The 14,378-nt window shown below is 43.0% G+C and overlaps 1 non-coding gene across 1 annotated transcript; it reads right to left on the reverse strand.

Moving 5' to 3' along the window:
• Positions 1-3,376: 3,376 nt before the first annotated feature.
• On the reverse strand, positions 3,377-3,483 carry LOC111813862. The gene has a single exon (XR_002818998.1). It is a non-coding gene; the product is annotated as a U6 spliceosomal RNA (small nuclear RNA).
• Between the last annotated feature and the right edge of the window lie 10,895 nt (positions 3,484-14,378).

Raw genomic sequence — 14,378 nt, forward strand, 5'->3', positions numbered from 1 at the left:
CCTCTTCCTTCTTTGTCCCGAGCCCTGGCTCCCCCCCCCCCCCCCCCCCCCCGCCTGCGCCTCAGTTGGTTCCTCCAATTGCCATTCTTTTCTTATGCTGAGCAGTCCCACTTTCCCTTTGTCTCGTCCTGGGCTGTCTCTCTCCACCCTCAGAGGCTTGTCGGTCAGCAGTTAGACAAAGAAAATTCTCTCCCAAGCTCCGTGCACAGATGCTTTGAAGAGCAATTTTCAAAAAAAAAAAAAACACCTATGCTTAATGGTGGTTTAAACCTGCAGCTCCCAAACTTTTTGACTCTCAGGATTATTTACTCTAGTAAAAATTGAGGATCCCGACGAGATTTTGTTCATGGTGGCTATATCTATCAATATTTATTGTAGTAGAAATTCACATTGGGAATTTTAAATGTATATTTATTAATGTATTTAAAAATAGTACTTAGGGCTGTGGGTGTGGCTGAATGGCTGGCATACCAGAACTCTGGGTTCTCTCCCCAGCACCGCAGAGTCCACGAATCATATGCCCGGTATGTGCTAATATAATTTTTTTTTTTGGCGGAACTGGGGATTGAACTCAGGCCCTTACACTTGCCAGGGAAGCACTTATTCCACTGAGCCATCTCCCTGGCCCCTATAATTTTTTTTTAATATTTTCCAAAACAAAAAATGAGAAGAATGACACTGTTTTACATTTTTGCAAATATCTTTCTTGTCTGGCTCTGAAGATAACCTGATTCTCTATCTGCTTCTCCCATCTGTTCATGAGATAAACATTGCACAGCCACTGGAAAATGCTGAGACTTGGGAGAGAGGCAGGATCAAAAAGGCAAATGTCACAGCATCAAACATACTTCCAGAAATGTCATGCTAAAAATGCCCACTGATGTGGCACAGGTAAGCTCTTGGCTTCATCCCAAAATTTCCAGACAATACAGGTCTGGAAACAGCTACCAGCAAATAAGACATCGGTACACTGTAACAAGACAAAAGACACAAATTTGACAGAAAAAGTAAAGCAGTAAATATTTTGAGAAACAATCCATACAAAGTGAATGTCGATATCTAACAATTACAGATGATAAGGGAAGGGGCAGAGGACAAAGATAAAGTAGTCCAAAGTAGACTTTTAACATCTGTGGGCAGGGCTAAGGGTGTGCCCCAGTGTCCAGCACTTGCCGAGCATGACTGAGGCTGGCAGTTTAATCCCCAGCCCAAGGAAAACAAAAAACAAAACACTTCCACAAAAGAATTCGAAGTCTCCAGCCAGGCATGGTGACACATACTTGTAATCCCAGCTACTCAGGAGGCTGAGACTAGAGAACCGAAAAGTTTAAGGCCAGCTTGAGGTAGGAGATTTAGGGCTGGGGCAAAATCCATCAAAGAACTAGTGTAATCTGTCAAAGTCATAGGCCCAGGGCACGTGTGCAGAACACAGAATTGAAAATGACCGGGCGTGGTAGCGCACATCTGTAATCACAGCACTCAGGATTGTTTGCAAATTCAAGATCAGCCTGGGCTACCTGAGCTCAAGGCCAGCCTGAGCTGGCCTTGTGTGGTGACACCTTGTCTCAGAAAGACCAAAAGAAAAGACGGCAGTTCCTTGAACACTGTACATGACCATCAGAAAAATGCTACTTTTTAAATTCTATTAGTACATGGTTGCAGTTCATGCAGTTTACAGTCATCTTGGGAACTGGGTACATATACATACTGACACAGGAAAGAAGCTCTTGCCCTGAAAGGTACCTGGGCCAAATCCATGTTCTCTAAAACCAAAGAATGACTTTTAGGAACAATTGAGATTAAGAGCAGAAAATATTTATTGGGGGAAAGAAACCTCCTGTCTGAGAGGACAGAAAGGGGACCTGAGCAGGTTGTGCCCAGAAGCTGTGTTTTCCAGGAATTTTTATAGAGTAAAACCATGTGGTGAGGCTCATCTAAGGTGGAGAACATGGGAACTCGCTTAGGTGGGCACGAGGTGGGACAAAACTTTGGCCAACCAATGAGATTAAAAGCACAATTGCTCAGGTAAAACTGATTAAATCGGAATAACATGGGGAACAGGGGCTTTTCCTGTAGGGGGCTGGGTTAGTGATTTCCAGGAATCCTTAAAGTGAGAGACTCATTTAATCCTTAGTGCCTGTCTTTAGGGAGGTGTGTGGCTGCACTTGTTTACCCTTTTGTCTTGAGATCCGGCCCACAGCAGGGGTCTGTCTCTTAGAAATACTATAGGCAGTCACACAGAGCTAGGCCCTCAAGGAGAAGGCTTGGAAGACACGATAATTTTGCAACTTTGGAGAGACAGACCCCTGCTGTGGGCCGAATCTCAAGACAAAAGAGTAAACAAATACAGCCACATACCTCCCTAAAGACAGGCATTCAGGATTAAATGAGTCTCTCATCTTAAGGACCCCTGAAAGTCACTAACCCAGCCCCCTACAGGAAAAGCTTTTGAGTCCCTTCCCCATTTGGTCCTGGATTTAATCAACTTTACCTGAGTGAGTGTGCTTGTAATCTCTTTGGTTGACCATAGTTTTGTCCTACCTCATGCCCATCTAAGCGAGTTCCCATGTTCTCTACCTTAGATGAGCCTCACCACATGGTTTTACTCTATAAAAATCCTGGGAAAAAAAAATCCCTGGAAGACACAGCTTCCAGGGGCAACCTGCACCCCGCCACACACACAGGAGTTTTCTTTCTTCCCAATAAATATATTCTGTTCTTAACCTCCGCTTGTTCCTAAAATTCATTCTTTGGTTTTAGAGAACACTAACTCTGCCCAGGTACCTTTCAGGTCGGGAGTTTCATTCCCCTATATCAATACGACAGTTTGTTTCTTTTTCAATCCCTTTCTTCCCTCCAATTCCCCTACCACATTTTTCATTTTTCTTGGTATTATTAATCGTAGCTCATGTTATGGCATACAAAGTTTACATTAATTGGGGTTATTAGGCTCCTCTGCATGGCATATTTTATTCTTATTTGCCTTCCCCTCCCCCACGCCATTCACCCTTTTTGCCCTTGGAGCATGTCCGTATTTTTTTTTCCAGAACTGGGGATTGAACTCAGGCCCTTGTGCTTGCCAGGCAAGCGCTTATTCTATTTAAGCCTGTGTGCCTGGTTTATTTCATTCAACATTATATTTTCCAACAAATGCCTCAGATCTGTCATTTTTGTAGCAGAGTATTCGTGTGTGTGTGTGTGTGTGTGTGTGTGTGTGTGTGTGTTCTTTATCTAATCATCTGTTTTTGTTTTTTGGTTTTGTTGTTGTCGTTTTGGTGGAACCGGGGATTGAACTCAGACCCTTGCGCTTGCCAAGGAAGCCCTTATTCTACTGAGCCATCTCCCCAGCCCCTCCAATCATCTGTTGGTGAGTATAAAAAATATTGAATGCTTCATGAATTTGCATGTCACCCTTGTGCAGAGGCCATGCTAATTTTCTCTGTATTGTTCCAATTTTAGTTTATATGCTATTGAAAAGAGCAAGAACAGTGCTTTTTTTTTTTTTTTTTTTTCCAGAACCAGGGATTGAACTCAGACTCTTGTGCTTGCCAAGCAAACCAAGCAAGTGCTTATTCTACTGAGCCATCTCCCTGGCCCCAACAGTGCCGTTTTTAATTCTTCATTTACACCTGTTGTGAAGTCAAGCAAGTCTTAGGACAGTTTAAATCTGGCAGGCCAAGTGAATTTCTGACGGGACAACAGCCCCAACGCTTTATTTCCATAATGGGGAAACCAAACTAGAAATTCCAGACACAAAAGCCTCCTCCATAGTCCTCTGGGCCACTGTGAATCTGTTCACAGGCCCGCATGTTCTGCAAAGCATACTTCCTTTCCGCATTCAATAAATGTTCGTCCCTGTTGTTTAGTTCTGGAGTTGTGGGGTTACCTTCCACAGGTTTCTAGGCCCTTCTTGACTTGAACAAAGAATTGAACAAAACAAGCCCAAAAGGTAGCAAAGTTTTATGTTTATTAAAAATGGGAAAGGAAACCGTGTTCTGCAAAGCAAGTTTGGGCCAAGTAAAAGTAGGAAAAAGTACACTCTGCGGCATGAGAGTGCTGAGAATGCTGAGGAAGCAAGAACACACCCACCCGCAGCTCATTGGTGGGCGGGGGTCCTTCCACGCCGCCTCCTCCTCTGCAGGCTGCAGTCAGCTCTAGGCCTTCCTTGGAAAATTTGCTCCTGTTCTCGCCAGGAGAATGGAAGCCAGCGCTCTCTGATTGGAACCACTTGCAGGGCTTTGGGAACTGTTCTGTGCTTGCGTCCTGGGACTTTGCAAATAACACATCTGCCCACTTCCCCAGCTAGTGGGGGGGAGGGGGCAGGGAGGCCTGTGCCTGCCTCAGCCCCATCACTTTTTCTGTCTTGTCCTGGTCTTTGTTCAGGACACCAAGAGCCTGGAAACATTTCCCTGGGATCCATAAACAAGCCTTGGTACTGCGCACGGTAAGACCCCAGTCTTAAAATACCAGTTTTTTTAAAGGATTGGGAGCCAAGCATGACTGTGCATGCCTGTAATCCTGTAATCCCAGCACTCTGAAGGCTGAGGCTATGTAATGAGTTCAAGGCCAGCCTGAACTACAAAGCATGACCTTGTCTCAAAAATCTCAAAAGAGGGGCTGGTGAAATGGCTTAGTGGTCTAAAGCACCTACTTAGAACAAGCTTAGCAAAGCACAGGGACAGGGGTTCAATCCCCCAGCACTACATGCCAGCCAGCCCCACCCCCTGGTGGGCTGAGCTGGACACACACACACACACACACATACACACACAAATAAATAAATAATTTTTAAAAAAACAAACCTCAAAAGAGGGGCCAGGGAGATGACTCAGTGGAGTAAGCGCTTCCCTAGCAGGTACAAGGACCTCAGTTCAATCCCCGGTTCCACAAAAAAAAAAAAAAAAAAAATCTCAAAAGAGGGGTGAGGTGGGGATATAGCTCAGTGGTAGACTGTACCTAAATTCATTCCCCAGAACCACAGAAAGAAAGAGTAATCAAAGAATTTAAAGTATTCTAGGATAATAGTAGAAGCAAAGACCAAAGCACACCACACACCAGTTTGTAAAAGCCTAATTGATTAAAAATTTTAGAAAAACAGATGGGTTCCAGTTCTCTTCTCACTTAACCAATAGGAAACAAGGATGTAAGGGTGATCTGCCTGTAGCATTTGTTGCCCCGTTAGTGTTACCCATCTGGCTGGCTGGTTAGTGTCCCCTTCTTCCTCCATCTCTCCATGAGTGTCCCTCCCAAAGCTGCACCACATTTCCTGATAGGCTAGGGCCATTCTGCAGTCCAGATAAATGAGTAGCTGCGCTCCCCTGCTGGAACTTCCAAACAATCTTTCAGGGTTCAAAAGAAAGCAAAAGGCTTAAAATCCCCTACATAAACACCATAAATCAAAAGGGAGAGAACAAATGAAAAATAAAACTTAAAAGGAAATAGAGTATGGTAAAATTTCATCACCAAGCTGAGCTCTCCTATCGAAGGATGCAGCTTCCTGACTTAAAAGCATAAAATCTAACAATTTGTTGCCCACCAGAGGAACACAAACCAAAACATAATCCACAGAGAAGCACTGTCAGAGGTTAGTCCTTTGTAAACAGAAGAAAAGCTGGGATTATTCTTTTGGTATCAGCTAAAGCAGATGTAATAGCAAAATGCAGATAATAAATAAATAAGGTCATTACACAGTGGTCAAATATATATTAACCTATGAGAATCACAAAAGTACTGATTGTATATGTTACCAAAACCATTGCAATGAAGGCCATCAAAGAAATAAAGATAAGTATTATTTGAATTGGAACCTGCAATGCTCCATTTCTGAAAAGAATAGGCAAAAATAGCTCTTTCCCATCTTGCAAGATGGTGGGTGAAAAAACTGAGAAGCCAGACACTAAAGAGAAGAAACCTGAAGCCCAGAAGGCTTCTGCCAGTGTTACTGGTAAAAAGTGTAAGATGAAGGCAAAAAAAAGCCCATGAAGGGGCAGGCCCACTGCAGCCGAAATGGTGTCCTGATTAGAGGAATTGGTAGATACTCCCAATATGTCATGTATTCCAGAAAGGCTTTGTACAAGAGAATGTGCACAGCTGGTAAATCAAAGGTTGGGAAGAAAAAGAAGGAGAAAGTTCTTGCTACCATCACAAAACCGGTCGGTGGGGACAAGAATGGAGGTAGCCGGGTGGTTAAGCTTTGAAAAATGCCTAGGTACTACCCTACTGAAGATGTGCCCCGAAAGCTCTTGAACCACGGCAAGAAACCCTTCAGTCAGCATGTGTGGAAACTTCGAGCTAGCATCACTCCCGGCACCATCTTGATCATCCTCACTGGGCATCACAGAGGCAAGAGAGTGGTCTTCCTGAAGCAGTTGGAGAGTGGCTTGCTACTTGTGACTGGACCTCTGAGCCTTAACCTTGTTCCTCTATGATGAACACACCAGAAATTTGTCATTGTCACCTCTACAAAAATTGACATCAGCAAAGTGCAAATCCCCAAACACCTCACTGATGCTTACTTCAAGAAGAAGAAGCTACGGAAGCCCAGACACCAGGAGGGCAAGATCTTCAACACCGAGAAAGAGAGATACCAGATTTCAGAGCAGCGCAAGGTGGATCAGAAAGCGGTAGACTCACAGATTTTGGCAAAAATCAAAGGTGTTCCTCAGCTCCGGGACTACCTGCGATCCGTTTTTGCTCTGACAAATGGAATTTATCCTCATAAATTAGTGTTCTAAATTTCTTACTAAGAACTTAATTAGGGGCTGGTGAGGTGGCTCAGTGGTCTAAAGCACCTACTTAGAACAAGCTTAGCAAAGCACAGGGACCGCGGTTCAATCCCCCAGCACCACATGCCAGCCAGCCCTGCCCCTGGTGGGCTGAGCTGGCCACACACACACACACACATAAATAAATAAAATTTTAAAAAGAACTTAATTAAATACCTGATACATTTTTTTAAAAAAGAATAGGCAAAAATACACTGGCAAAAGCCGTATAACACTGAGTAATTTGTTCAACCTAAATTTAGAGAGGGCTCACTAGGTTCCAAGGTCTTCTTACATGTTAGAAGATAATTTGATAAGCAATATTGAAGTAGGAGATTAAGGCTGGTGCAGGAAAGCCGGACAACTAACTGGGTGGAGTGTGTCAAAGGTTCTAAAAGCCCATGGCCAACAGATTGAGCAAGTTGTTTCCCAAAATGTGACAACATGTGCCCAACTCAGGACCCTAAAAGATTCCACAGCTTCTAAGCACTGTGCATGGAGCCAATCAGAAAAACGGTACTAATCTCTCATTTGACTCTGGTGCTGTTTGTAGGGCCAATCAAGAGGCTATTTTCAATCTTCTATTTCATGTGGGCACAACCAAGCAAAAGATGTTGGGCTGGGGACATAGCTCAGGGGCATAAGCACCTGCCTGGCAAGCATGAGGTCCAGAGTTTGATCCTTGATACCAGAGGAAAGAAAAAGTGTTCTTTTTGATTTTTCATTTACATCTGGCAGGAAACCAAGAGAGTTTTTGAGAGGGCAAGGAGTTCCTGACTGGATAATGCCTTACTTCAGCAAGGAAGACACCAATCCCGGTGTTCTGGAGACAAACAATCCCTTTTGCCTTGTCCTCAAGGCCACTGGAACTCTTTTCACTGCCCTGCTCTTGATCTGTATAGTGTACTTCCTTCCCACCTTCAATAAATGTACACTTTGCTACATTTTCTGTGTCTCCTGTTTGTTGTTCAGGACACCAAGGACTTGGAAGGAAGCCCTGTGTGATACCCACTCCTCCCCCACAAATGGAGACATTGAAGAGGGGGCAAGTTCATATGGTCTCTTTTCAAAAGTGCATACACTGTCATTTACAAGCTGACATAAAAACCTGACATCCAGTATTCGCCAATGAAGATTCATTCTTTTGTTTTTGTTCTTTGAGACCGTGTCTCACTACATAGTCCAAGCTGTCCCAGACTTGCCATGTAATCTAGACTGGCTTTGAACTCACGATTTACCTGCCTCAGCCTTCCAAGTACTGAGACAAAGATTCATTGTCATTAGTATAACACACAATAATGAATTTATTCAACATATTAAATTGGTTGTTATTCATAGAAAATCAGAAATATCACCCAAACCACAAGGCAATATTTTTAAAATCTATTTATTTATTTATTTGGTATGGGGTCTCACTACACAGCTCATACTTACCGTGATCCTCTTGTCTCAGCCTCCCCAATGCTGGGATTATAGGCATGCACCACCATGCCAGGTTTTGGTGGCCAACATGGCACACCGAGGATTCTGGGACTGGCCCTGCATGCAGTACTGGGAATTGAACCTGGGTCCTTGCACTTGCCAGGCAGGCACTTAGACTGCCAAGCTATCTCCCCAGCCCAAGGCAATAATGTTTTTTTAAAAAATAGCTGGGCAGGGGCTGGGGAGATGGCTCAGTGGAATAAGCGCTTCCCTGGCAAGAGCAAGGGCCTGAGTTCAATCCCTGGTTCCACAAAAAATAAAATAAAATAAAATAAAAATAAAAAATAGCTGGGCATGGTGTATATGCCTATAGTCCCAGAAGCACTTGGGAGGCTGAGGCAAGAGGACTGCTACAAGTTCAAGTCAGTCTGGACTAGATAGTGAGTTTAAGTCCAGCCTGAGCTACATATAGAGACCCTGTCTCACAAACAAAGAAAAATCTTACTTTTTCTTTTTCTTTTTTTTTTTTTTTTTTTTTTTGTGGAACCGGGACTTGAACTCAGGCCTTTGCACTTGCCAGGGAAGTGCTTATTCCACTGAGCCATCTCCCTGGCCCCAAAAAATCTTACTTTAAATAGAAACAAAATAAGATGCCAATTACATAAGAATATTTTGAGACATTTAGACACTGGCTTTGGTAATGCATGGGTTATGCTGGAAATCCTGAACATATGCAGTGGGCATCTGTCATCTGTGTCCCTTCTCCACCTCCTTCTGGTAACAGAAGTCACCTCTTTCCTTGGGGAATTTCCTCTCCCCCACTGCGTGTCATTCGTGTGGAACTTCCAATCCTGTGGCTCTGTGATGAGGAGGTGACCCAGATTGTCAATGTCAGTCATGCTCCTGAAGACGGTGGTTGCCCTAGAATGGGCCTGTGATTCAAGCAAAGTAATCAGAGTCTTTTGAAAGACTGACATGGGCCCTGGGGACAAAAACAGTCAGTAAATTCCCCAGTATTCTGAGAGTTATTGAGAATACAAAGGCTAGTGACACTAATGGCCAGCTCAGGTCCCATGTGAGACTGAAACCCATGAAAGAAAAGAACCAAGACATGAAATTGGCATGGCTCTTGGGCTGGGGAGATGGCTCAGTAGAATAAGTGCTTGCCTGGCAAGAGCAAGGTCCTGAGTTTAATACCCGATACTGCAAAAAAAACAAACAAACAAAGAATCCTATGCCATCTCTTAGACCCCTGGGTCCAGCCATGGCTGCTGGATTGAGTTCCTAGAAGCAAAAACTTCTCCCCTTTAAAAACTGTGGTAAAATATGCAGAATGTAAAATGGGCTGTTTTCATTCTTTTTTAAGAGCATGATTCAGTGGTGTTAGATCCACTCATTGTTGTGCAATTGCCACCACCATCCTTCTCTAAAATGTTCGCATCATCTCAAACTGAAATTCTATATCCATTAAATAATAGCTCCCCATTCCTTCTGCTCCCCCCCAAAATCTTTCCCCTTTGCGCTTAAACTGCTTTGAGTTAGAATTTTGTACTTGCAATCAACAATATATACAAGTATTACATATAGCAAGAACTATACAAGTATTCATACATTGTGGCACAGTGATTTTATTCTAGGAAATATAACCCAAAGAATAGTCCACCCATGATAGCCAGGCTACTGATAATAATGAATTATGAAAGCCACATGGTATACCATGAGAGAAAACAATGAAACATTGTAATGACATATGGGAATCACGTAAAATATGCAGATGCTCATATAAAATAATATGAAGTTTTAGAAAAGCAAGAGAAATAGCAGGTACACGCTAATTATAACTTGGGTTGGATGACCTAAAACTACATGTCACAAAAGAGGGTATTCACACAACCATCAAGCCTATGGAAAGTTGCTCAGCATCATTAGTCAACAGGGAATTGTGATTTAAAACAATAGTGCACTTTTTAAAAATAATTTTATTGAGAAATAGCAATGAGACAGTTTCAAAACTGATTACTGGGACAATTTCAATAATTAATACATTGCATATTGTGGGCTTAGTAGTTATTCATTGTACAAGATGTAGACATGATATCCTGTCCACAAACACTATTAGAACAAATCATTTGGGGGCCGGGGAGATGGCTCAGTAGAATAAGCGCTTCCTTGGCAAGCGCAAGAGCCTGAGTTCAATCCCTGGTTTTCGGGAAAAAAAAAATCTTTCTCTTCATTGAATTAAGAGAAAGTAGCTGTATATCTATCCTAACTATTTTGAATATACAGATACAAAATGATAGTTCATTTGTATCCTCTTTTTTTGTTTAGTTTTGTCAGAGATGGGTATTCCATTGTCATTTAAATTTTGTAGGTGCATGAATTCAGCAAAATACTCCAGTGTAGTCCAGTAGTCGTAGTGCTCATCACACTCACTAGGAGATCCAGGCACCATTTCAACTGCTGTGCGTGCATTGCTGGGTCAAGAGAAGGGACTGTTACACACCAGCCCATATTGAAGAATCCACGTACAAAGGACATATGTTATTTCTGTTCAGCTATGCGACCACACCGGTCTTCAAAGGGGTGGAGCTCTGGGTTGTGGTGCGCACCTGTAATCCCAGCACTCTGGAGGCTGAGGGAGGAGGATCGTTGTGAGTTTGAGACCATCCTGGGCTACAAAGTGTTCTCAAGGCCAGCCTGAAAGGCAGTGAGACCCTGTCTCCAAAAGACAAAAAATGAAAAAGAAAACAAAAAGAGTGGGATCCTGGCAAGATTGTGTCCTACGCATCTATTCTCTGGGGCACTCATAGTTCATTTCTGTTGTGCATTCTCTCCCACCTAACTGCATACCACCACCCCATGAAGGCATGATGGATGTGGACATGAGCCCCCTGAGGCCCTAGAGCTACATTTTTGGTTGTGACCTAGAAGCCAACAAAGACGATCACTTTGAGGTAGATAATGATGACATGTGCACCAGCTGTCAATTTAGGGGTCGGTGAGGAGCACAAGTTGTACATCGTGGAGGCAGAGGCTATGAGATGGGAAGTGACAATGGCCACTGTGGGGATGAGGAGGAACAGGAGGAAACTGAAGAGAAAACTCCAGTGAAGAAATCAATACAAGATGCATCAGCGAAAAATGCACAAAAAAATCAACCAGAACAGCAAAGATTCAAAACTGTTAACTCGGGGCTGGGGAGATGGCTCAGTAGAATAAGTGCTTGCCTGGCAAGTGCAAGGGCCTGAGTTAAATCCCCAGTTACACAAAAACAAAAACAAAAACAAAAAAACCTGTTAACTCCAAGATCAAAAGGCCAAGAATCCTGCAGAAAACAGGAAAAGGCTCCTAAAACACCCAAAGGACCTAGTTCTAGAGCAGACAATAAAGCAAAATTGCAAGCAAGTGTAGAAAAAGGTGATTCTCTTCCCAAAGTGAAAGCCAAATTCATCAATTATGGGAAGAATTGCTTCCGGATGACTGACCAGGAGGCTATTCAAGATCTCTGGCAGTGGAGAAAGTCTCTTTAAGAAAACAGTTTAAACAATTTGTTAAAATTTTCCATCTTATTTCATTTCAGACATAATTGACATCTTGCTATGCTTTTTCTGATGCAAAGTGAGAACTCTCCCTACCGTGTTTGATAAATGTTGTCCAGGTTCCATTGCCAAGAATGTGTTGTTCAAAATGCCTGTTTAGTCTTTAAAGATGGAACTCTGCCCTTTGCTTGCTTTGAAGTATGAGCGGAATGTTATGATAGAACATAGTAGTAGTGGTACTCAGACATGGGGATGGTGGGAAGACAAAAATACACATGTAAAATAAACTCAGTATTTTAATAAAGTTTAAAAAAGGGAGAGTGGGAAAGTGCCACCTCATCCTGTATGGGAAGGAGGTAGAAGGGCAGACCTTTGGGAGCAGCTTTAAGAATGACTATCACAGAAAGCACTTTACCCACACCAGTACCCATAGCTCAACCTCATTCTGCCATGGTAAAGCCGGACTGTAAATAAAATAACCCTATTTAGCCAATTCCTATCACTGTGAGGAAGGAGATTAGGGTGCGGCTGGCCAGCTGGTCATGTGGGTGTGACCTGGTCAGTCACAGAGATACAAGGCAAGGAGGAGCAGAAGGCAGTTCCCAAGCCCTGCACCCGGAACCAACCAGAAAATGCTATCTTCAATTCCTCTGGTTTGAGATCAAGTAGGTTTCTGATAGAATGATCTAGATGTGACATCAGAGTGGGGGGTAGCAATAAGAGCCATGATCACTGTGCTGTATCAGTGACCCAGTCTCACCTTGTAGGGTGGACTTCATTTCCCACCTTTAATTGGTCCACATTCATTCTGCAGCATATATTTATTTTTCTTTCTTTCTTTCCTTTTTTGTATTTTAGGGAAGGGTCTATAGAGTGGTCAGGGTCTCACTACTAGATTGGACTCATAGTGATCCACCAGTTTTCAGCCTCCCACGAGCTGGGATTACAGGAGCACACCACCACACCCAGTCTCAATCTCTGTCTCAGCAGGCCCCTGGCCCCTGCACCTGCTTGCAGGCACTTTAATCCACTGAGTTATTTAGCCGGCCCTCTGTATTTCTTTTTCTACCTTTGATAAATGCAAAACCTTGTTATCTTCTGTTTGCATGTTGTGCAATTCTTTGTTCAGGACAAGAACCTAGAAAGAGGGGGCTGGGGAGATGGCTCAGTGGAATAAGGGCCTGAATTCAATCCCTAGTTCCACCAAAAGAAAAAAAAAACTTAGAAAGATTCTCTGGAAACAGCCTAGAGCCACCCAGAAGCCTGCTAACAATTGGACAAAACAAGCAATGGTACAATCAACAGTCTTTACTTTTGTTTTATTTATTTATTTATTTATTTATTTATTTATTTATTTATTTATTTATTTATCTGAATTGGGGGTTGAACTCAGGCCCTTGCGTTTGCCAGGCAAGTGCTTATTCTACTGAGCCATCTTCCTGGCCCCTTGTTTTATTTTTTGAGACAAGGTCTCACTATATAATTCAGGCTGACCTTGAACTCATTATGTAGCCCAGGCTGGCCTCAAACTCTGCAATTCTCCTGCCTCAGCCTCCCCTCCCATTGCTGAGATTACACACATGAGCCTCCTTTACTTTTTTTTTTTTTTTTTGGGGAACCGGGAATTGAACTTAGACCTTTGTGCTTGCCAGGCAAGCGCTTATTCTACTGAGCCATCTCCCCAGCCCCAAGCCTCTTTTACTTTTATGCTTACCCATGGTTTCAGTATATCCATGGGATAAAGTCCTCAAATTAGGATTGCTGGACCAAAGAATTTGTACATTTTTAAATTATGCTAAATACTTCGGAATTGTTAAATTATCTCCTGAAGGAGTTCCTAATTTGCATACATACCAAAAGAAAGTGAGAATTTCTATTCCCATCATGTCCTAGTTATAGCAAACTTTTGATTCTTTGGCAATTAGAAAAACTAAAGTAGTTGTTTTGATTTGCATTGCTTTAATTAAGATTTATGGCTGGCATTTTTTCCCCAGTACTGGGAATGGAACCAAGAGCCTCACACATACTTGGCAAGCACTCTAGTGCTGAGCTGTATCCCCATCCCTTTCTAAAAAGTGTTTGAACACAGGGTCCATTAAATTGCCCACACCAGACTAGAGCTTCTGATCTTTCTGCATCAGCCTCCTGAGTAGGTGGGATTACGGATGTAATCCGCATCCAGCTGTGTCTAAAATCTTAGGAGATGCTTATTAGTCAACCTGGCTCTCATTCTCCCCCCGCCCCCATCCCCATGGTGCCAGGGAGCAGACCAGAGCCTCATGCGTGCTAGACACAAGTTGTACCGAGCCTCTGCCCAGGATGTTGAGTTGCATTAAGTAAGGGAAGCAGGCTAGGATGTTCTTAGTTCCTCTTAACCAGGAACAGAACAGACATTTATTTTGAATTCAGATTTTAAAAAATAGTACAAATGCTTCCCATATAACCCTCACTTAACTTATATTGTGTGTGTGTGTGTGTGTGTGTGTGTGTGTGTGTGTGTGTATGTTATTGAGGACTGAATGCATGGCCGTCACACTGAGCTACATCTTCAGCCTTTTTTTTTGGCGGAACCAGGGATTGAACTCAGGCCCTTACACTTGCCAGGGAAGTGCTTATTCCATTGAGCCATCTCCCTGGCCCCTACCTCAGCCTT

Source organism: Octodon degus, unplaced genomic scaffold (assembly GCF_000260255.1).
Source record: "Octodon degus isolate 3935 unplaced genomic scaffold, OctDeg1.0 scaffold00232, whole genome shotgun sequence".
Taxonomy (NCBI): domain Eukaryota; kingdom Metazoa; phylum Chordata; class Mammalia; order Rodentia; family Octodontidae; genus Octodon; species Octodon degus.